Source organism: Giraffa tippelskirchi, chromosome 14 (assembly GCF_054371585.1).
Source record: "Giraffa tippelskirchi isolate mGirTip1 chromosome 14, T2T-mGirTip1v1.2.pri, whole genome shotgun sequence".
Taxonomy (NCBI): Eukaryota; Metazoa; Chordata; class Mammalia; order Artiodactyla; family Giraffidae; genus Giraffa; species Giraffa tippelskirchi.
In genome coordinates this window covers 54,526,312-54,550,807 of record NC_137288.1, presented here as the reverse complement: position 1 = coordinate 54,550,807, position 24,496 = coordinate 54,526,312, and positions in this window count along the sequence as shown.

Genomic DNA, 24,496 nt, shown 5'->3' with positions numbered 1-24,496 from the left:
CAGAACAGCATTTCATGGCACTCTTCATTTTAGATAAACACAGCCATGTGACAATTTCTGGCCAATCAGGTGCAAGCACAGGTGTTATATAAAACTTCCAAGAAGGCTCTTTCAAAGGTGGTGAGAGGAGCAAGTATGCTTTTGATTTTCCTTTGCTTTTTCCCCCTCATTTGTTTGCCATGTAGAGGTAATGACTAGAGCTTTAACAGATTCTTTTCACTCTGAAGATGTAAGGAAGCACTGAAGAGCAGAAAAATAGGAACTAGAAGTCCTTCATTAGTTTTTATTTCCTCTTTTAATCCACTGAGTAACTATACAGACCTTTTCTGAATTATTTTATATAATAAAAAAACTTGTATCTTATGCTTAACTTACTAGTATTTTGTGTTGTTCTGCTGTGTATAACCAAAACTGTTCCTAATTGACATAGATTCTATGATATTTTTTTCTATCTACTCATTTTGGAATGGATGAGTTTTAGCCTAGCCTGTTTCCAGTGCAGTGTAGATCAGCTTTACTCTTCGTGTGTTCATTTCTTGATCATTGGAAGTCGATTTTAGTTTCTCCGATTGTTGTTGTTGTTTAGTCACTAAGTTGTGTCCGACTTTTGTGACCCCATGGACTGTAGCCCACAAGGTTCCTCTGTCCATGGAATTCTCCAGGCAAGAATACTGGAGCAGGTTGCCATTTCTTTTGCCAGGGGATCTTCCCTACCTAGGGATCGGATCTGAGTCTTCTGCATTGGCAGGTGGATTCTTTACTACTGAACCACCAAGGAAGCCCTGTAGTTTCTCCAATAAAAAGAGGTTAATCAGTTAAGTAATGAAACTGTGATTTGAATTCAATTATTTCTAAATCCAAAATCTAGTCCTTTTCTGCTCTGCCAAGCTTCCTGTAATTCATATAATTATTAGTTCAACATCCATCTTGTTGCAATACACAGTGGGTGAGAAATTGCCTGGAAGGAATGGATGGGCCATGTCATGGTCTCACACTTTGTGTGTATTATCTGATACCATCATTAGGTACTATCTGGTTGGAGTTGGTTGAGTAGAACAAGTAGAGCCTGCTCAGAAGTGGGCAGCATTTCAGGAATGTATTACAGGTATAGAATAATCCATAGTTGGACACTGAAGCAATTTAAGAAATCGCTTTCCCTAAAGAAGTTAAACTCTAGGATGCTTTCCCATCAGCTTTAATACCTGATCAGAATCTTGCTTTGAGAAGACAATGGTTGAGACAATTGACATCTTATGTCCTTTTCTAATAATTAGACCAGAGTCATCTTTCACTTTTTTTTTAAAGAAAAATTTTATTCATGAAATCTTTAATTTCATGACTGTTGGTGAAGCTGAAGCTCCAATACTTTGGCCACCTGTTGAGAAGAACTGACTCATTGAAAAAGACCTTGATGCTGGGAAAGATTGAGGGCAAGAGAGAAGGGGCAATAGAAGATGAGATTGTTAGATAGCATCAGTGACTCAATGGACATGAATTTGAGCAAACTCTGGGAGAGAGTGAAGGACAGAGAAGCCTGGCATGCTGTAGTCCATGGGGCTGCAAAGAGTCGGACATGACTTAGTGACTGGACAACTATTGTCAAGACTGTAAAACAGAGAAAATAGAATTAGCTATGCAGAGTTGTGTCTGAGTATTTGATAAAACAAAGACGGTGGGTCCAGGCAGTTAGTAGTGCTACAGTTGTTGCTATTTTTGCTCCCACACTGTCTAATCTTGAAAGGATTTCTCAACTAGAGTTAATTGACTGTAGCTGGTAATCTGATTCAGAGCAGGGAACCTGATGGAAGGAGGAAGCTGTGGGTGGTCTCCTGTGAAATCTAATTTTTGTGACCTCCCCTGGGCTGGAGCCCTGAGCTGTGGTTGTCTGTCTAGGGCATTGTCACATGGCCACCAGTTAAATTCTTGCTGCATCGGATGCACATATAGGATGGGAAGTACAGAAACCTAAACACAGACCCTAGGCTTACAGAAATGAGGCATTTTTATTGGAATGATTTATGGCCTTTTTGGATAGGAAATGTTAAAGGAAGGGACAACCGAAGTCATTTTAATTATTGATGTTTTTATTGCAGCCACGAAGTCTCCGGTCTAGCTTGGAAATGCTTGGAGATACCTTAACGAATGCCAAGGGAAGAACTCCTGACAATGGAGACTCAGCGCTGGTGTTGTTAACCGAAGACATTACTCATGCTCATCAGAGAGCTTCACATAGCCTGTTAATGTGCTTTCTCAGGGAAAGTGGGCAGACTACACGGATGGTTTCCACTAATGCATTGTGAACAACAGTGGGCAGACTGGTCTCTGCCTTCACTTTGAATTCTTTTTTTTCCTTGCAATGATAGATTTCATAAATATTTCTCTTCTCATTTAGTAAATATCTAACCCCAAACCTCTTACAGTCCCTGCCCAACTTCCCAGCTGACTCACGATAATCCCTGGAGAAAAGCAACACCAACATAGAACAAACTTGATCGTGATCTGCCCAGAGAGAAATCTGTGTATGGATCCAGGAAAGAGCTCTTTGTGACCAATGATAATCCTGCACAATGGTTCATTTTCAAGATAGTTCCTTGAATCCAAAAACTCATTTAGTTCTGTTTAAAATAAAAAATGCCCTCATCTCTCTTACTTTCACCCCTCAGCATTTCAGAATATGGAAGAAGAAGCCAAGATATTCGGTTCCATTTTCATGGTGGTTTTTGTCTCGTCTCCTAAATGCACTGAAGTTGAGCCCACACAATCTTCGTGGCTCACTTACAGTGGATGGGAATTTTCTGGAAGACTTGGGCCTTCCATCCCCATTGTATAATCCTCTAGGCTTTTGTTTCCCTTTGATAACATTCGGACATTTGGTAGATAGTCTTGTCCAGCAGAGGTACGATTCACTTTTTCTCTGTTTTCACACCAGAGAAAACTGGGAGCTGAGGAACGCCCTTCTCTCTGTAGGGCGATGTCGGAAACTCTATGTTATTTCACAGCCCTCAGAGTCATGCGTTGGGCTGACCGCCAGGTTTCTCCCTGAATTAGAAGATTTCTTTCATGTTTGGCTTTCGCCTCCAAGTTCCCTGGGAAAGCACAAAATCATAGTTCTTGAAAAGTCATTTTTCTATTAGAAAATAGATCTTTCCCAATCACTTTGTATTCAGTTGCTGATCTTTTTGAGAGAAAAGCAAGTACAGAAAGTTCAAAAGTTTGCTGTTTATGAGAAATGTTGGCTTAACATTTCCTCACTGCCCAGCTCCCCCTGTGACCCATGGCTGGTTTCCTGTAGTAACCTTGCTCTGTCCACCTCCACCCACAAGTTCCAGTACTTTTGTAAATCCTGACTTCACTGAGGCCTCCCCTCATCACAGGTTGGGGGCCACCTGTACTTCTTGTCACAGCCCAGCTGATCCATGTCCTCAAAGAGCCCTCAAGGTAACACTGACCCAGTCTTGGGAGCTAAGAGCCAGGGCTATGTCACAGCTGCGGCCAGCTTCCCTCTCCTCCTGCTGGGATCTGGTCACTGGTCTTGGTCTGGAGGAGTCATTCTGGTCCACAATCCTGTACAGATGTAGGTCTTCTCCTCTGTCATCTACTTGCCTCAACCCAGCAATGCAAACGGGCCCAGCGCTTGCTTCTGTGCTTGTTTGTACAAGAAAGGAGACCCCCTGACTCATTCCTCTCTCCCTCCCTCCCTTCCCTCTCTCCCTCCCTCCATCCTTCTGTCTTCCCTCCCTTTGTAGATGAAGATGACTGAGGTGTCCTGGCCCACAAGATCCTGCTCCCCTGTTAGTCCTGCATTGCCTCTAAGATGCTATAATTAACCATAATGATAGTAATAACAATACAACAAAATCTTCATGTCCTTGTTCTGAGAAGAATTTCCTCTTATTGACTCACTGCAATGTTTCTTTATTTCAATTAACTGTACGAAATCAAAGAAACAAGTTAATGGCTCAGAAATGAGCTGGCCCCAGATGGGTGATAAATATGAGAAAACTAATTGAGAATAGTAACCACTCCACAAAGAGCTATGCTGTCCCAAAAGAAGCTCTTAGAATATTTATTGTGATTTGCATGTTCTTGGAGCCATGATATTTTAAAGGGTGCTTTGTCTGTTTCGCTGAATGGTTGGAGCATGTGGTTTTGGATGGATTTGGACTCTTCTGCAGGACTGCACATTCATTCCACTTGCAGTCAACTTCCCCCAATAACTCCGATTTCATGATTCCACTTTGTAGATGAGTTTTCTCTCTTTCTGGAGGGAACATCTGTTCTAGGCAGTGTCCCCCTGAACCAGGGCCACGTGCCTCCTGTCTCTGTCCTCAGGCCCGGCCGAGCCAGGCGGGCACAACTCCTACTGAATCCCTGGGGGGCAGCACATCCTCAGGGCCCGGCACTCTGCCCCTGGTGCCCCCAGCTCGCTGCCCGGACTGAGGTGAGCCTCCTTCCTCAGCCATGTGATGCCAGAGAAGTGGGGCTCCCACCTTCTTCCTCTGAGGGCGGGTCTATCTAGAAATAGTTCCTAAGTCAAGAAATAATCTACTTACCTAAACCGACAGAGTTTAGAGAGGAGAGAGGAGAGAATGTTTCTCTTTCATTCAATATCTTGATGGTTTGAACAGCCCTGGGGTGGCTGCCTGATCCCCATCGGACACTCGGACCTTCCATAAATACCAAGGGTTTAGCCATATCAAGAGAAATCTCATGGGACCCCCGGCAGCTCTGAAACAACATGTAGTGCATTTTCTGACAGATCGAAGATTTATACCATTCTGAGTCCTGTTCTGAGCCCTGTCCTGAGCCCTGTTCTGAGTCCTGTTCTGAACCCTGTTTTGAGCCCTGTCCTGAGTCCTGTTCTTAGCCCTGTCCTGAGCCCTGTTCTGAGCCCTGCTCTGAGTCCTGTTCTGTGCCCTGTTCTGAGCCCTATTCTGAGCCCTATTCTGAACCCTGTTCTGAACCCTGCTCTGAGCTGTGTTGTGAGCTGGGATGGTGCCTAGTCTGCAAGGGCCTGTGCTGCTTCCAGGTTGGGAAACAGACAAAGAGGCTCTTGTGCTGGTTCCTGGAGTGGAGCTGAGCAACCCGCCCCGCCCCCCCCCTTCTCCAGCCATCACGAGAGTTCAGGGGCTTTTCTGGAATAATCTGGCAGCCTCACCGTCTGTAGGGGAAGTTGTTGTCTTGTTGCAGTGTTGCTGTAAGGCTTTTTCACGAGTGGATGACAGGGACCCCTGACAGCCTTTCTGTCTGGTGCACCGGGCAGGAGCCACCCCTGTCTGAGGGGGCCAGAGGACCCATGCATGTGGCAGGAGGGCCTGGGAACTGGGTCGGCCACAATGGCCTGCATGACTCTGTGTCCGTGGCCTGGGCCTGGTTCTGCCACCAGGGCTTTGTGTGTGGCCGGCAGAGGACAGCCAGGCCTGGGAGTCTCAGGCCCTCCCCGGGCCAGTTTGTCAGCGAGCACTGAAGTCCAGGGCTGAGGCTCTGTGTGGGGTGGGTTAGCACGTGACTTGTTTGTCCTTCCAGGCCCCGAGAGGCAGCCTTGTCACCTCCGAGGAGGGTGGATTTGTACACCCTTGGCCCTAAGCCCCAAGCCCCAGCCGGTCGTTTGGAGCCAGGTGCAGACCCACCCGTGGTCCCAAGCCCCTCCATGGATAGATGTGGGCTCTGGATCCGGATGGATGCACGGGCATCTCCCTCCTCTGGTGTCTGCTTGCCCGTCACCCCCTCGTCCTCTGTGCCTGGAAGGTCCTGTGTGCACTGGGGTCTCTGACTTCTGACTCCCTTTGGCCTCGGCTGTAACAACCCCCTTGGGGGTGGAGGGGGCAATGAGGGGAGAGGACAGGGGATGCTCCCTGGCTCAGGGCCGGCTGTGCTTCTCCACCAGTGGGCTGCTTCCCCTACAGCCCTGCTGTTCTTCTCTTCCAAGTCAGGCCTTTTTGTCCACCCTGCAGTCCTTCTGGGCCCCAGGGGCTCCCTGTTCTCCCCCCAACCTTGTCAATTCCCCCCTCACTGATTCTGCCCAAGCTGCTCTGTTGGGGCCCTTGGCTCCTGCCGGGACTCACGGAAATGTCTCGGTTGTGTCCTAACTCACTCCAAGCCTGTCCTCTGAGGTCATAGCGGGTGATGACAAGGTTGTGCTTCTGCAGAGGCCTGGCCGTCTGTGGGTAAGTTAGTATTCAATGTCGTAGGTGGGTACATTCTTAGGGATTCCCTTTTCAAGATGTCGAAATTACCACATCCTCTGATAGGCACCAGGTGAAGAAAGCCTGGTTCAGCTAATTTATAAGCAAAATCAGTGTATTTTGCGGATACACTATTTGGCACATTTTTTTGGTTAAAAAACTAGAGCTGTGCTGACGCAGATGCTCCAGGCTGGCTTCAGGGCACAGACAACCCCCCTCCCGGTACCTACTCCTCTCCCTTCACCGGGCATCCTGCCCCCATTCCCGATTTCTAACTATGATGCTTCTACTGACACCTGTTTCCAGATTCTTCTCTAAGAAGGGGAGCAGAACTCCTGGGGGAGTGATCCATCCCATCCTGCCGGCCACATTACGTTAGACAGTCTTCTGCCTGGAAGACAGTGATTGTCCTTGTGTTAGAGCAGTGCGATGATGTGCATGGGACTGAGAACTGGTTTCAAGGTCACAAAGGTCAACTCCTCCCCCTTCAGTTCCCTGCTCAGCATCTGGAGTCCTTTGTGATGATGCAGGAAAACAGACTGAGCATGATAGATCTGGAGTATTAGCTAAGGCAGGACACCGTGGGTTCTTCCCACCACGGAGACGGGCGGCTGAAACCAAAACCCACCAGGAAGCAAACACATTGGGGTCTAGGACCTTACTTCAGTGTGTGGTTGTGTGTGTATGTGTGTAAATGTATGTATGCATACATGTATATGTGTGCCTTTGTTCATGTGCATGTGTATATACATGTATATGCATGTATGTGTGTACGCATATGTGTGTATGTGTATATGTATGTTTTGTGTGTGTGTGAGTGAGTGTTTGTATTGAGTAGAGCTTGGCTGCTGTTAACTTCCTGCTCCTCCCCCACCAAGAGTCCCCATAGCATCACCAGGGCATTTCTCCTGTCATAAAGGATCCTAAGTTAACCCAGGAATTGTAATTGTTGGAATGCATTACTTTGACTCATTTAAGAGAGTTCAAAAAACTCAGGTATGCACACAGTTTGGAAAATTACATCTCCTTCCACTGAATTACTGAAAAAGCCAGTGCTGTATAACTTCTTTTTATTTTATTTTATTTTATTTTTTTTAAATAAATTTATTTATTTTAGTTGGGGGCTAATTACTTTACAATATTGTAATAGTTTTTGCCATACATTGACATGAATCAGCCATGGGTTTACATGTGTTCCCCTTCCTGGACCCCCCACCCACCTCCCTCCCCATCCCATCCCTCTGGGTCATCCCATTGCCCCGGCCCTGAGCGTTTGTCTCATGCATCGAACATGGAATGGTGTTCTGTTTCAAATAAATACTCAGCTTCATATCAAAAAGAAAATATTCCAAATAAACATAATTTGGTTCAGTGATTCAATGAAATAGCAATTATGGTTTTTTACTTTTCTTAAAAATATGTGGTTTGATGGTTCCTGCCTTCCTGGGAGATGAAGAGAAGTCAGACCTGTCTTTGCTACGAGACATGGAGCTTCATTCTTACTGGGCTAGCCCATAGTCATCACATGTCTCCGTACACACGTGGCATCTATCCACTGCCAGAGTGGAAAGAAAACTGACTGAGGCTCTGGAAACCTGTCGAAAGCTGCCTCCTGATACCTGAGGTCCTTGTGGGCAGTTACTGTACTTTCTTCCCCTGAATGACAAGGCCAGTATCAGTGGTTTTCCGAATTTTCAGCGAAAACCTTCTATTCAAAGAAACACTTACAGGTGCCAAATGCATACAGCTGGCATATGGGATTGTGTTTAAGAGGACCGTGAACCGAAAGCAGTCACTCTCCTACCTGACCCGACCTCCACCCCTGCTCCCACCACATCAGTTAAATTCTCCTGTTCCCTGGACCAGAGGCATGGCTCCTTTGACTCCTGAATCCCGCCTTACTGAGTGTCCCTCCCTCTCTGATGACAGTCCCTCTCCCACATATATGACTGGAGTAGTGGGCCAGCCGCATCTGGTGAAGAGGCAGTTAGGAACCTTCCCCAATTTTCTCTGAGCCCTCACATGTGCTCTGTGGTGTCAGGAAGAGAGAGCCTCTGGAGAAAAGTGTGGGGGACTTAGAGGTTGGTGATGAGCCTGACATTGCGGTCTTTCCCTGAAGGGTGTTACTCACCCCTTGCTCTCTGCTCCTTGCTCTCAAATGCAGGGCTTGTGTTTTTCTACCAAATAAAGTTTCCCAACTGGTAAGGGTCGAACAGTCACCCAAGTTATTCTTCCTGTCACAAGTTAAAAAAGGAGAAAGAGCCCTCTGTGTTCAGCAAAAATCTCTTCAGAAAAAGGGGGACTGGGAGAGGGCAGCCTGGATGCCATAGTATTTACCTTCTGACAGAAGAAAACATTTTATTTTTTTCATTGTTCTGTCTATCTCTCTTTCTAACACTTTATATTTGACATTGTAAGTGCAAAGGGGGAAAACTAGGTTGAATAACTTTGATTTTCGGCTGTGAGTGATTTCTAAAATCTCTGCAAGTACAAGTTATAAATTACAGCCCGAGCTGAAACCATTCTTAGATGCTCTCATGACCTAAAGCAGAAATGACCCAGGGCAAAACTTTCATTTTTCTTCAACATGTTCACTCTGTGCGTGACATTACGGAACACAGAATAGGCAGGTATTTTTACTAGACTTGCATCATATTATGATGAGGTTCTTGTAAGCAAGTGGGAGCAGCCAACAGGGGTAATTACGCTGAGGACCAGCCAGCATGTGGGCGAGGCTGCTCCGGGTTGGACTGCATCTGATGCACAGACTTGCTTCATATACAACTTCAGCTTCTAGAACCTAGTTTCTTTCACTGATTAAAAAAAAAAGTTACACCTAAAAAAAAATCCTCATACAAGTGGGACCGTTTAACAGCCTTTTCTCAGTCCTTGATGATGAAGGATCTAATTAGGACATACACAGAATATTTGAGTGTAAAAATAAGGCTTACCAAGTAAATCTAATACACATTGAATGTATACCTTATAAACTCACACTGAATTTTCAATTCAAATGTTCATGAAACATTTATAAAAACTAGCAAAGTATTATGTTACAAAGAAATAAAATTGTGAATAGACAGAGTAAACATTGTGTATTTCTGGCTATGCAATGATATTATGAATAAGTGCCAACCGTGAAAACAATGTAATAAAACCCCTTCCATTTTGATATTATACAAACATCTGGAAAGTAAGTTTAGGATCAAAGAGGAAGTCAAGCCTGAAATTGCAGAACATTTAGAAAATAACAATAATGGGAAAACTCCAAATAAAAATCCACAACTTATTGCCAAACCTACACTCAGGGGAAAGCAGAATTTATCATAAAACTTAGGTTGTTAAAAAGTAACAGAAAGCAAACCTAGGAAAAGCAGGAGGGAAAATTATTAAAGTTGTGAAAATAAGTCAGATAAAGGAAAAATAAAAGAATTGATGCACATATAAAGGGCTATTCCTTCAATATCTAAATAAACATTAATCAAATAAAGCCCAATAAATAAACAAATCAGGGAATTGGTAAGGGGAAGAGTGTAAGAATGACAAAATAGATATAAGAATAGGAAAATAACCAGTTTAGTCAAACTTGAAATCATTAGGAGTCCTTGACAGGAATCTGTCCTAAACAAGATCAAATATAGGATAAAATGAAAGTATAAATAACACAAAACTGATGAGAGAGAGAGAGAGAGAGGGAGCGAGGGAGGGCGGGAGGGGGAGAAATGTCTAAAAGATCTACATCTTAAAAAAATGAAGAGGAAATTCTTCCAAGCTTAAAAGAAACATAAATTTTCATACCTTCTCAACTGTTCTAAAGTGTTTTGATTACTCTTAGAACACCTGTATAAAAGCTATACCAAAACCAGATGAAGTTAGCAGAGAACATAAAAACTATAGATCAGTATCACTTATAAATATTGATGACAAATAAATAAAATATTAAGAAGTAGAATCTGGCAGAACAATGAAAGAATACATAATAAAGATAGTAATGGGCTATAGCCTATTGGTGGAAAAGTAATCCAGGTGTCCATAGACTGGAAAGAAGGATGGAAGCAAGGAAAGGAGGAAGGAAGGGAGGGAGAAACGGAGTGACTTGGGAAGAAGAACAGCTCTTCCCTGTAGTAAAATGACAACCAATAAATATAAAAAGAAATGGGAGAGTTTGAAGGACCTTGTTGCTGCCAGCATAGAAGTATTTGATTCAGACAAAAAATCATTAAGGGATTCTAAAACTTGTGGGTGAGTTATAGATGAGGAAAAAGCTATTACCAGTCCTGGATATCTGTCTGCCTCCACAGATTACTTACTAATTGCAAAGGAAAAATTATGAATATTCATTGGAAGGACTGATCCTGACTAAAGCTCCAATATTTTTGTCATCTTATTTGAAGAGCCGACTCATTGGAAAAGACCCTGATGTTGGGAAAGATTGAGGGCAGGAGGAGAAGAGGGCAACAGAGGATGAGATGGTTGGATGGCATCACCGACTCAATGGACATGAGTTTGAGCAAACTCCAGGAGATAGTAGAGCATAGGGAAGCCTGGCAGGCTGCAGCCCATGGGATCATGAATAGCTGGACATTACTGGGTGACTGAACAACAACAACAACAGAGGAAAAAATGGTCATCTGGCAGGTATGTCATCCAAACTCACGTGACCGACCACAGACGGACTGACTGACACCAGGTGTCTGTTGTGATGACTGAAGACACATCATTTCTGTGAATTCCTGCCCCAAATATATAAGCTGAAACTAAGCTTTAGGATACAGGAAAAACTCAGTTTGAGGGACAGTCTGTAAATCTACTGGCCTGTGCTGTTCAAGACTTCAGTGTCATGAAAGAAAAATAAATTCTGAGGAAATTTTCCACATTAAAAATGCTAAAGAGACAAGATAACTAGATTTAATGCCTGATTGGATCCTGGATCAGAAGAATAAAATATATAAAGAACACGATGGGGACAACTGGCAACATTGGACTATAGACCATAAGTTAGATAATAGGATAGTGTCCGCATTGCCAGTCTCCTAGATTTGATCCTTCTGTCTGTGGTCATATAGGAGAATGTTCTAATTTTTAGTACCTACACACTATCAGATTTAGCAGAATAGGTTAATTATATCTACAATTTTCTACCAGATATTTCAGCAAATATAAACATACAAGGGGGTGAGTGAGTGAAAGTCACTCAGTCGTGTCCAACCCTTTGCAACCCCATGGACTATACAGTCCATGGAATTCTCCATGCCGGAATACAGGGTATCCTTTCCCTTTTCCAGGGGATCTTCCCAACCCAGGGGTCGAACCCAGGTCTCCCACGTTGCAGGCGGATTCTTCACCAGCTGAGCTGCAAGGGAAGCCCGAAAGCATACAAGAGAGGGGAGAACAAATCTAGTAAGAGATTAAGAGTAAATAAATGTGGGCAAGGAACACAGAAGAATTTATGGTACTATTCTTACCTCACCCTAGTGTAGAAATGAATTCCAAATGTAGAAAATTTGTATATTTAAAAATTGAAAAGATTTTACTAGCAAATATAGTTATTTAGTATTTATGATCATGTACACATGTGTGTGTCAGTAGTAGAAGATAATTGTGGTGATGAAAGCTTTTCCAAGAAACTCAGAAAATCCAGATACCATTAGAATAGAGTAAATAAATTTACTTCCAAGAGAATAAAATTTCTCTGTGTCAAAAAGACTTTACAGAAACTGAAAGAAAAACCAAAAAAAGAGAAAATATTAATAGCTTGAAAAATTAGCATGTAAGTATTAACATAAGATTCACATATAAGTATTAATACAAAGATGAAGAGGTTAAAAACAATTAGAATATGTGAAGGATGTACCTAGACATCTTGAAAAAAATGAAACAAAATCTAAAAATTATGAAACTAAAAGGAAAAATGGGAAAGCAAGTGCCATAACCGCATTCCACTGTGTTATCTGACAAGTAAAGTAGACCAAGGTGCCTCACAAAATAGGAGCGGGCACTGTTGGCCTTGGTGCAGCCTCATGCGTGCTAAGTTGCTCAGTCATATCCGAGCCTTTGTGACCCCATGGACTGTAGCCCTCCAGGCTTCTCTGTCCATGGGATTCTCCAGGCAAGAATACTGGAGTGGGTTGCCATTCCCTTCTCCAGGGGATATTCCCGACCCCGGAACCTAACCCATGTTTCTTGCATCTCCAGCATTGACAGGCAGGCTCTTTACCACCAGTGCCACCTGGGAAGCCCGCACTCAGCCTCTTAGTTTATCCTTTAAGACCAAGAACCAAGATGTGGATATAATAGGATTTCATAGCAGCTTTTATTCATTCCCATCGCCCCCATGATCAAGGCCTGTTTTGCTCACCATCCAATTATATTTTCATTCTAATTCCACTCAAATAGATACAAACATCAGGGCTTTCCAAGTCTCACGGGAGCCCTGTGGCAGCGGATCTCGGTGAACTCAGTCTGCCTTAAAAATAGAAGTACCATCAGAGGAGCAGCTTGCCCTTCCAAAGCCACAGCAGGGGGGCAGGACAAGGTTTAAGGCCACCTCCAGGGACAGATGATGTTGGGAACTCGTCGTGCACAAAAGTCTCCTGAGGCTGAAGGTAACACAGGTGCGAAGGAGAGAAGGGGAGGCATCAGGGACTGTGAACTACTGGCTGCTTCCCAGGTCACTTCAAGGAGGCTGCGCATGCCGAGCCACACCCGAGAGACTGACGGAGAGCAGAGTGCACCAACCAGACCCGGGCTGGGAACCACATCAAGTCCTCAGAGGAGTGACCCTCCCTTTCTCATCCCACAGAATTCCTTCCTCACCCAGGAGGCTGATAGCTATTTTCACAGGGCCGTCCACGAGAGGAAAATAAATTGGATCATGATTCATCTGCTAGCAGTACCATCTTCCTAGGTCACTCTGCTTGATCCTGGAAATAACAATATATAAAGAGAAATAAATTTAAGGCAAAAATTGATCAGGGTTAATGAGGTTAATTGTATATAGAGAAGATGAATGGTTTACTAGGAAGATGCTGTGACTCTGGCTTTTAGTATTAAAGCCTGTGGTGCAAAGGCTACAAAGTCATCATTGTTCTGTGCCACCTAAAGGAGATCAGTCCTGAGTGTTCATTGGAAGGACTGATGTTGAAGCTGAAACTCCAATACTTTGGCCACCTCATGCGAAGAGCTGACTCATTTGAAAAGACCCTGATGCTGGGAAAGATTGAGGGCAGGAAGAGAAGGGGACGACAGAGGATGAGATGGTTGGATGGCATAACCGACTCAATGGACATGGGTTTGGGTGGACTCCGGGAGTTGGTGATGGACAGGGAGGCCCAGCGTGCTGTGGTTAATGGGGTCGCAAAGAGTCGGACACGACTGAGTGACTGAACTGACTGACTGACCTATTGGTTCAGAATAGGTTTTGTATTTGCTTGTCTCTCCAGATGTTGCCCTTTGACCTCACTATTATGAAGCATCTACGAAGACTCATTGATTTTAAGTGTGTTCATCTTTTTTTCTATTGGGGCGAAAAAATGGGGTGACAAACTCCAAGCTCTTATTGGTGAAACTAGAAATGGGAATTAAGCTTTGAATGTTTTACTTGAATGAGAGGTAGGGAGGGAGGGTAGGAGAGAGGGTTGAGTAGCAAAGAATTCCCAGATCTTAGGGGCTGAAAGCTACAAAGGTGTACAGTGAACCTCCAGGGTGTTGTTGTGAAGAGCAGGGCAGATTTTTTTTCCCACAAAAGCAACGATAAAATGGACAAGCATTGCAGGACTCTAGAAAATGACCAAAGGCATACAAAAATTGAGAAACTTTATTCAAGAAGAACAACTGAACTTTGATAAGAACAATGGGAGTCTGGCATCTTAGCCAAGGGGCTGCCACCATGCCCCCACATCCCCACCTCCCTGCAGACCATGGGTCTAGGATGTTGGTCCTGGACTGGGAAAGGCAGGTAGTGAGGATGTGCAGCTTCTTTGCTGGAGGGGTTAACTTAGTTTAGTGGGGGGAACAAAGAGACACTTCTTCCCTAGGTGTTTTGTTTAAGGATGGAGGTGGCAAATGACCAGGGAAGGGAATGTCTCAGATGGCTTGAGCTGAGATTCCAGGTGGGATGGGGACAGACCTGTAGAATGTTAACAGAGTAACCCAGAGAATAATAAATGGTCATCCTGGGTCTCGAAAAGATCCCACATTCCTGGGAGGTCTTTCATTTGCTTTAATCTCATTAAAAAGCCTATAAAATGAAACTCACCCTAAGTTTGCAAGAGAGCAAAGATTCCAAACCAGGCCTGGGTGATTAAAAAAAAAAAAAATCACAGTATTTTCTTCTCTATTCCATGTTTTCTGAAGTAAGTAAGTTAGATGTTCAGGAAAAAAATTATTTTGGGTTAAGAAGCTATCAGTTAAAGTACAGAAGCAGGAATGGCTTTTGGAATTGCAGAAGAAATTTATTGAGCGGATTCCATCTTTTTTGGAAAACTAGAGTTTATACTCCTAATTTATTGAACTTTAGACAGGAAAAAGTTATTTACACTGTTGTTCACTTTCTTTGCACAATTCTGTTACTTTAAAGGAACCCTTCTGTGATTGTTTTTCTAAAAAAGTCCCACTCCAAGCACTCCTTGTCTTAGATGGGTGTGACTAATTCACATTTTTGGAGCTCTGAGGTGTAGGGAGTGGAGTGCATTCTGAATTTCCCACTGATTTAATTGCTCTGGGCATGTGCATTCCATGTGTTTTATGTTAAATACTCACAGAGCTCTGCACTTCATCAAATGAAACCATGAGGCAGTTGGCGACCAGAATGATGATCGGAATGGGAGAATTAGGCAAATAAGGGTGAGAGTGCTGGCGTGATGATATCACACATCCAAAAGCCACAAGAATTTTAATTACTTTCAAAACACTACACAGACTTCTTAGAAAACATGAAGCGGAGGTTTATCTAGTTACATCTCTTATGCAGCACTGCTTAGCCAATAAGGTTTCCTTGGATGAGAGAGTTTCATGTGTTGTAAATGGCTACTTCTTTATAAAAAAATTTTATTCAAGTATGATTGATGGTTTTTTGTTGTTGTTTAGTTGCTAAGTCATGTCCAACTCTTTTGTGACCCTGTGCGCTGTAGCCTGCCAGGCTACTCTGTTCATGGGATTTCCCAGGCAAGAATACTGGAGTGGGTTGCCATTTCCTTCTCTGGGGGATCTTCCTGACCCAGGAATCTAACCCATGTCTCCTGCCTTAGCAGGCAGATTCTTTTACCACTGATCCACCAGGGAAGTCCTATAGTTGATTTACAATGTTGCATAATTTCTGCTGTACAACAAAGTGACTCCGTTATACATACATATTCTTTTTCATATTCTTCTTCATTGTAGTTTATCACAGGATGTTGAATATAGTTCTCTGTGCTGTGTTGTAGGTCCTTGTTTTTTATCCATCCTATGTATACTAGTTTGCATCTGCTAATTCCAAACTCCCAATTCATCACTCCTATTCACCCCAACCCCCTTGGCAACCTCAAGTCTGTCCTCTGTGTCTGAGTCTGTTTCTGTTTCGTGGACAAGTTCAGAAAATGGCTACTTCTAATGCAAGGGGTGATTTCTACTGAAATAGTCTGTTTCTAATGGAAAGCCTGCTAAAGCACAGGCTTGACTGGTAACTGAAATTGTTTTAAATTTACAATATCTTGCTCTTCTTATCGCAGTAAATGTATTATGACTTATTTTATCACTGTTTTCATCAAACTGACAAAAATGGACCTATTCCACTTCATGCTCCATTTTCCATCTTTTTTCTGGACTGTGTAAGTACCACAGTCCTTATGGGGTACTCAGTCTAGTGTTGCAGTATTGCCGCTGCTGTCATGGTAGCAGGAGCAGTACCCACCCACAGTGGTGCCTGATAAACAAAGAAAGTGCTGTCCCTTTCCTCAGCAGGCTTAATTTAGACAATAAGCTAGTGAACATATACAGAGATAATTTCGAATCATGAAGAATTCTGAAAAAAATTCCGGAGGATGATGGGGAGGAGCCAACAATATATGCTTATCAGGGAGACTCTCCAAAGGCTCGTGACCTTCAGGGATGTGTCCTGAGGGATGGAGATGAGCCAGGCTCCACTGGGAAGATAGTCCTTGCTTTGTGTCTTTTATGTGATGTTACTTCCTACACTGAGTGGCTTACATCTTGATCTGTATGGTTACTTCTGAAAACCTCTGTCTTTATTCTGTAACGACAAGATTGTTAACTAATAACTCATTAATTCATCCATGACATGTTTGTAAATAAGGATTTCACATGATAATGTACAAAAAGGACTTGCCCTACAGGAGGCATTGAATTATGCATTTCATATTAGTGCATTCTGTTCCTTTTCCTATTTAACCACACAAGGTCAGAAATAGTCATACAGATTTATGAGTAAATTGGTATCATCCAAAACCATCTGCTAGTATCTGGGCAGACCTCACTTTGCAACTTTCCCTTAGCTAATTCCTGTCTCTTTATCCCTTGGATATTTTTTTTTTTCTCTAAATTCACCAATCACTCTCAATTTTTCTTTCCGATTTTATTTGTGTAAAATAAACATCCACATCGCTCCTCTGTTTTTTTTTTCTTTTTTCTTTAAAGTCAACAAACCATGTGCAAAACCCAAATCCCAACCCACAAAAAACCACCAGCAAAACAGTGGTAGATTCAGATGCAGACTTGTATAGGCCTGGCGCCAAGGCTCTGAACCCTTCAGTAAGAGAGGGTTTTGAAGTTACAGGATTTCCATAATACTTACGTTCATAAAAATGGCCCAAATTAATAGCTTGATGGTAAATTGATGATAATCTAGTTCATATTTCTTTTTCAGCCTCTCCCACTCCCAAATTTATAAATTAGTACTTTTTATATAAAAGGATATTAGCAGATGTATGTCAAGGCTGTATATTGTTACCCTGCTTATTTAACTTATATGCAGAGTACATCATGTGAAATGCCGGGCTGGATGAAGCACAAGCTGGAATCAAGATTACAGGGAGAAATACCAATAACCTCAGATACACAGATGACAACACCTTTATGGCAGAAAGCTAAGAGGAATTAAAGAGCCTCTTAATGAGAGTGAAAAAGGAGAGTGAAAAAGCTGGCTTAAAACTCAATATTCAAAAAACTAAGATCATGGCATCTGGTCCCATCACTTCATGGCAAATAGATGGGGAAACAATGGAAACAGTGACAGATTTTACTTCCTTGGACTCCAAAATCACTGCAGATGGTGACTGCAGTCATGAAATTAAAAGACACTTGCTCCTCAGAAGAAAAGCTATGACCAACCTAGACAACATATTAAAAAGCAGAGACATTACTTTGCCAACAAAGGTTGGTCTAGTCAAAGCTATGGTTATCCAGTAGTCATGTATGGGTGTGAGAGTTGGACCATGAAGAAAGCTGAGTGCTGAAGAATTGATGCTTTTGAACTATGGTGTTGGGGAAGACTCTAGGGCATCCCTTGGACAGCAAGGAGATTCAACTAGTCCAACCTAAAGGAAATCAGTCCTGAATATTCTTTGGGAGGACTGATGCTGTAGCTGAAACTCCCATACTTTGGCCACCTGATGCGAAGAGTTGACTCATTTGAAAAGACCCTGATGTTGGAAAAGATTGAAGGCGGGAGGAGAAGGGGACAACAGAGGATGAGATGGTTGGATGGCATCACCGACTCAATGGACATGAGTTTGAGTAAGCTCCGGGAGTAGTTGATGGACAGGGAAGTTTGGCCTGCTGCAGTCCTTGGGTTCAAAAAGATTCAGACATGACTGAGCGACTGAACTGATTTCACATATACCAAATTTATAAGGTCTTTAGGTAAAAATGTTAGTGCCAATGCAGCATGGTAGTAATAGAAATATAATTTTTAAAAACCTGAAGAAGTTTTTTTTTTCTCTATAAAATTACTAGGTTGCCAGCCATTTGATTATCAAATGTGTTGGTCTGATTTTCACCACATTCCTTTTGTGGAGTTTCATTGAGTTTTTGGATCTGTGGGTTTACAGTTTTCATGAAATTAAGAAAATTTTGAGACATTAGTTTTTCAGATATTTCTTTCTGTGCTGTCTTCTACAGGGGCTGGAATTACACATGTATTAGAATGCCTGATGTTGGTCCACAGTTCACAGCTACTCTGTTTATTCACAGTATTTTTCTCTGTTTCATCATTTTGGGCAGTTTTTGTTTCTAAGTCTCTTCTTCCATGTTGTCTAATCTACTGTTTATCTCATTCTGTGTATTTTTCATCTCAGGCAGTATATATTTTCTTTAACCTAGAATTTCAGTTGGGACTGCTTTATATCATGTTGTTGCTGTTCAGTTGCTAAGTCGTGTCCGACTCTTTGTGACCCCAGGACTGCAGCATGCCAGGGTTCGCTGTCCTCCACTATCTCCCGGACTTTGCTCAAACTCACGTCAGTTGAGTTGGTGATGCCATCCAACCATCTCATCCTCTGCCATCCCCTTCTTCTCTTGCCCTCAATCTTTCCCAGCATCAGGGTCTTTTCCAATGAAACAGCATCAGGTAGCTAAAGTATTGGAGCTCCAGTTTCAGCACCAGTCCTTCCAATGAATATCTAGGATTGATTTCCTTTAGGATTGACTGGTTTGATCTCCTTGTTGTCCAAGGGACTCTCAAGAGTCTTCTCCAGCTAAATAAAGGCATTTTCAAGATTTCTCAGCTCTCTGTTAACATTAAAAAAAAAAGCTATAAGAGCAAAAAATATCCTAATTTAATCATGGCCAAGAGGATTGTTTTAATTTCAGCGTACTCAGAATTTCCCTACTTGAAATATTTTTAATATTTATGCATAAAAATGTATGGAATTAATTAATTTTTCTTGGTGTTGTTTACAGACCTCACACTCGTGCCTGGAGTGGCTCTTTAGAAAAGATTTTACTGAGATGGTAAAATGGACAGTCTGCTAAAAATAGAGAAAAAAGTTTCTTAGAACTACAATTATTTTTCAAATAGATTAAATCTGTCAGGGACAAGGATTAAGTTGCTTCAGTTTTATCTGGCAGTTAGGAGAAGACTTTTCAATCCTGACCTTCCCCAAATTTCAAGACAAAATGTAAGGAAAATTTAATTTTTAGCCAAATACTATGTTTACATATGCCACTTTGATTGAATAAAATTAGTGTTGTGTAACAGTTAGATACGACTAAACAACAACAAATTAATATGTTTATATTTTTTTGGTTTCCTCTATAAAGATCTTCTATTTCAAAGAGATTGAAAATTTTTTGACAATAGAGCCAGTCTCAGGCAGGCTAAGGCTTGTTTCAATGCTGTTCATTATCAATATTTTCACAGCTTGAAATATTTCAAAGAGCTTTAAATTTGTATATGTACATTAATTGTTAGCGATTTGCTTCTGTATACTGGCTTCTGGGTCTGAAAGGACCAAGAAGTTGTTTATTGCTTTGAGATAAAGAATGTACCCTTCAGCAACTCAGGATCATATTTTAAAAGAAAGAAACATTTTCTACTATTATTTTGTGGAATTTCACTTCAGAGTACTCCAAAACTCTTTTCCATAAATTTTATTCTCTGACTTCTAAAGGGTGTAATACCAAAGGCATTTGTTATATGTTCTGACCTGCTATGGGCTTCCCCGGTGGCTCAGCGATAAAACATCCACCTGCCATGGAGGAGCCTCAGGAGACATGAGTTCGATCCCTGGGTCGGGAACGTACCCTGGAGGAGGGCATAGCAACCCACTCCAGTGTTCTTGCCTGGAGAATCCCTTGGGCAGAGGAGCCTGGCGGGCTACAGTCCATGGGATCACAAAGAGTTGGACAGGACTGAAACAGCTTATCATGCACGCATGCTAATCTGTTATAATTTCGTACAAAATGTATTACTGTTTGGTATTTTAGGGAGAGAAGCAGGTTAGATAGAAAACATAACACTGTTTTCTACTTTTAAAGAAAGTCCTCACTTTTAAAGGCTTTATTGCATTTGTTACAACACTGCTTCTTTTTTATGCTTTGGGGGTTTTTTTTGGCCACAAATCTAAACTCCCTGACCAGGGATCGAACCCGCACCTTCTGCATTGGAAGGTGAAGTCTTATCCACTGAACTGCCAGGGCAGTCCCAGCTCTGCTGTTCCTACAACGAAATCTTGGCCTTGGTGCTCCCCTCTGACTGTTTTTCAGCTTCAGGAGATGAGAGTTTCATCCTGTACCACCACTGGGCCCCGTAACATTTCGGTTTCTCTTCTCACTGCTGTCTCCCTCCCCAGCACTAGAAAAACCTTCATCTTTTAACAGCTCTGGAGGCTCCCTTCCAATAGCAATAACCCAGCAGTAAGTAGAGTCGGCAGAGGATCGGCCTTGGGCCACAGCTGGACCATGCCTGACCAGCTCTGCTCAGAGAAACTGACTCTACATCTGCACTCTGATTGCTACTGAAGGCCTGGCCTTGGCTGATAAACCATCTTGACAAATGTCGTCCGTCTCCTCAAATTCTTATTTTTCTAACCTTGCTGGTAAATGGCTGGACCCATTCTGGGCAGTATGTTGAAAAACCTATCAAGTTGAAGTGTGTTAAATTTACGTCTTGCAAAGCATCCTCTGCTGCTCAGACCCCTCCTCGTTTGGCTGAGAGTAGATCTTCCTTTGTGCTATTTGTCATTTTGTCACTGTCACAGGCCATTTACACCCCCCCAGGACTCCAGCTTCATGAACTGCAGTAGCTGAATCAGAAATGCACAAAACATTTTAAATTCAGACGTTGGTCTCACTGTGCTTGGAAGAATAACGTCTTCACTCCGACAGGTGATAGGCAGGTGAAGGAGGAACTGGAGCTAAGTGTGCCGGACAGGGTACCTGTTCATACCTAGCCATCTTTCTCTGTCCACAGCCCCATGAAGAGGGAGGGCTAGAGTCCCTCAGGGAGGGTGGAAGGGACCTTTACAAGCATTGGAGGCTCAGCTCTCTCGGGCCCTCCCATCGCCATCCATGGTTCTACTTCTAGTGTTAGACGTGGACTTCGCTCTCTGCCCTCCCCGATCACATGTGTTCCACAAACTCCCGCTTTGTCTTTAGCAAGGCTGCAGGGCTTCACTTTGCCCTGACTCACTGAATCAACAGGATCTTTGAAATCCTTGTGGTTCTGAGAGAAACTGCATTTCTTGGACAAGCCAGCTGATCACTTTGAAACTGACAAAGGAGAAGTTGGGGTTTCGAAGCTCACAGCCCTCTATGCTCCCTCGCCAAAGGCCCCCTGTCTCCACAGTGTGTCAAAGCTATAAATGCTGTTGGGCAGCCTGGAGGCATCCCTGGCTGTTCGATTCTTGCCCCTTGAATATAACTGCCTGATATGTGAACCGTGAAAAATCTGGCTTGAGTTTAGAAACCTTCCTCTGAGAAACATTCCTGGCTTTCCGAAGAACAGTCAGCAGTTCTTCAGAACTTAATATCATAGTCGACAAGATTAATTTATGCCATTAGGAATGTGTACCTGGCTGACTGTGATACACTCCCTTGGAAAAAATAATAGAATCAATGTAAAATATTGGTACCGTCTGCTATTTGACAGAGTGGCGACTTGGGGCCAAATATTTGTAAAAATTATGTGCCTGCATCTGCGGCTCTCAGGGCAAAGGGTTTGAAAGACTCATCTTGAAAGTATGATATTTTCCCCTCCCTTCAGGATTTCTCCGCTGGGAAAGAACAGGAAAACTGGAGCCATTTGAGGGCTCTGAGGCGGCATAGTTTTAAGTGGACCCTGGCGGCCGCCGTGGCTCCGATGACCTCCTGCTTGGAGAGGCTCGCAGACCAGCTCCTTGTGACTGGCCAGGGGCTGCACACAGGAGGAAGTTTGCCGCCGTTTCAAGTACTTGTTGAAATCTTCTTCCCTGTCCGCTCGTGACTATGGCACGCAAAACCAAACAGTCCCTAAATCATCAACTTAAAACAACTGAAAAATAAAGGATGCTGGAATGAATAAGAGGCCTGTATTCTCCCCTTTGCCAGAGACTTAAAAAATAAGAGACATAGGGTTACGCTTTCATCTTAGCTGTTATCTCAATGAAATTTAAGAAAGTTTGACCCTCTTCTGTCACAAGATTTATGGTGGCAACAGGCGGGTGAACGTCTGACAAAGAGGCAGACTCTAGGGGCTGGCGTGAGAGGCATCATGAGAGGCTAGAGCAGGGTCCCTCTGGGCCAGGTACCACCTGGCTTAATCTGAGCAAGTGCTTCACCTCTCTGCCCCCAACCCTCACCTTTAAAAGGCAGTGATGCTCCATGTAGGTGTGGAAGTGACATGATGTCTCTTCCTGGCCGACAGGGGCACTGTGTAGATTATTGTATAGTTGCCTGCATAGTTACGACTTCTTACATCCCCAAAGCTACACCTGCAGTTGCTCAGAGCGTAAGGAAGTCTAAGAACTTCTCGAGGTCCTAAGGAAGCTTGCTCGTTTCCAGGGGAAGAAAGACATCCCTTTGGCCTCTCTGGGCTGACCATGTAATCTATAGTCCAAAGTGTACTGTACAGACTATGAGTGGAAATGCTCAGGGTATTAACTGTGCTCTGATAGCAGGTATCACTCAGGACCATCCTGGCAGCCAGTGTGTGGTCACCCTGTATCACATCCAAAGATTCCAGCTCTCCCTGGATGAGGTGGGGCCTCTTGACTGGCTTCCACAGCCTCTGTCCTCCCACCAGAGCCCTCACCACATTGGGTGGAACTGTTTCCTATGTTCTGTCACATCTAATCCCAGATAAGCACCTGCTCAGGTGTCAGGTGAGTGGCAATGTCAGGGTCAGGGCCTGTGTTCATCTAGTCCATCCCGGTGCTGGGTGTGTAGTTGGGGTTCGGTAGTTAGTTGTTTAATGATTATAACTTTAGGGGGAGTGGTGTCTATGGGTATCAGTAGTCAGACTCATTTTCTGTCTCATTGGAGCGTCTGGATGTGTGTGCTCTTGTGTGTAAAGTGGGGTCTCTAATGCCCACGCTTGTGTAGGGTAAAGTCCCAGATGCATCCATTCTGCCACTGTGCAATAAACAGCCACAGGTGACTCTTTAAATTTAAGTGAATAAAAACAAAGCAATATAAGGATTCAGCACCTCATTTACCTGGGTCACACTCCCACTGCTCTGATGGCTGTATATAGGTCCTGGAGACACAAGGGGAAGCACTGATGTGGACATTCCCATCGCTGAGGCTGGTTCTGTGGACGGTGCTGGCCTAGGCATATGTGCCCACTGCAGAAGAATGCTGAAAAGCCAGTCATTATCAAAGTGCCTCTAAATAAAAGGCTACACTCCTACATTTATGTCTCTTGACCAAATTTCTAAATCTGTGTAGCCCCCTGTGTGCTTGATCTCTCTTTTTGAGTTTTCTAGATGCTTACTCCTTGGAAGAAAAGCTTTGACAAACCTAGACAGCTTATTAAAAAGCAGAGATATCACTTTGCTGACAAAGGTCCATCTAGTCAAAGCTATGGTCTTTTCAGTAGTCATGTATGGATGTGAAAGTTGGACCATAAAGAAGGCTGAACGCTGATGAAATGATGCTTTTGAACTGTGGTGCAGGAGAAGACTCTTGAGAGTCCCTTGGACAGCAAGGAGATCAAATCAGTCAATTCTAAAGGAAATCAGTCCTGAATATTCACTAGAAGGACTGATGTTGAAGCTGAAGTTTCAATACTTTGGCCACATGATGCGAAGAACTGACTCATTAGAAAAGACCCTGATGCTGGGAAAGATTGAGGGCAGGAGGAGTAGGGGAGGACAGAGGATGAGATGGTTGGATGGCATCACAGACTCAATGGACATGAGTTTGAGCAAACTTTGAGAGACAGTGAAAGATAGGGAAGCCTAGTGTGCTGCAGTTCCTTGGGGTCACAAAGAGTTGGACATGACTACTGAGTGACTGAACAACAACAAGAAATGGTAGCTGGAAGTGAAGATGTTCAACACAGGATTTTTCTTTTCCTCTGTCGATGCTGTTGCCTGACCTGCTCCCTCTCAAGCTTCTCAAATTTAGATTTTAGGAAGTTACACAGATCCTTCAGCTGTAAGCCGAGGTATTTATTCCTTATGGGAATTTTCGTTCTATAATGTTCTTTATTTACTGTCCTGAAACTTAGTAAAAGAAACCCTTGAGGACTAATATCTTTTTAAAAATTATTATTTGCTATGGTAATAACAAAGAGTCATAACCCAGCAATGCAGTGGTATCAGGCATTAGAGCATTAGCTGACTTTCCTAGATGGTGGATTATCTATGAGCCTGAACTGACCACGCTTATATGTG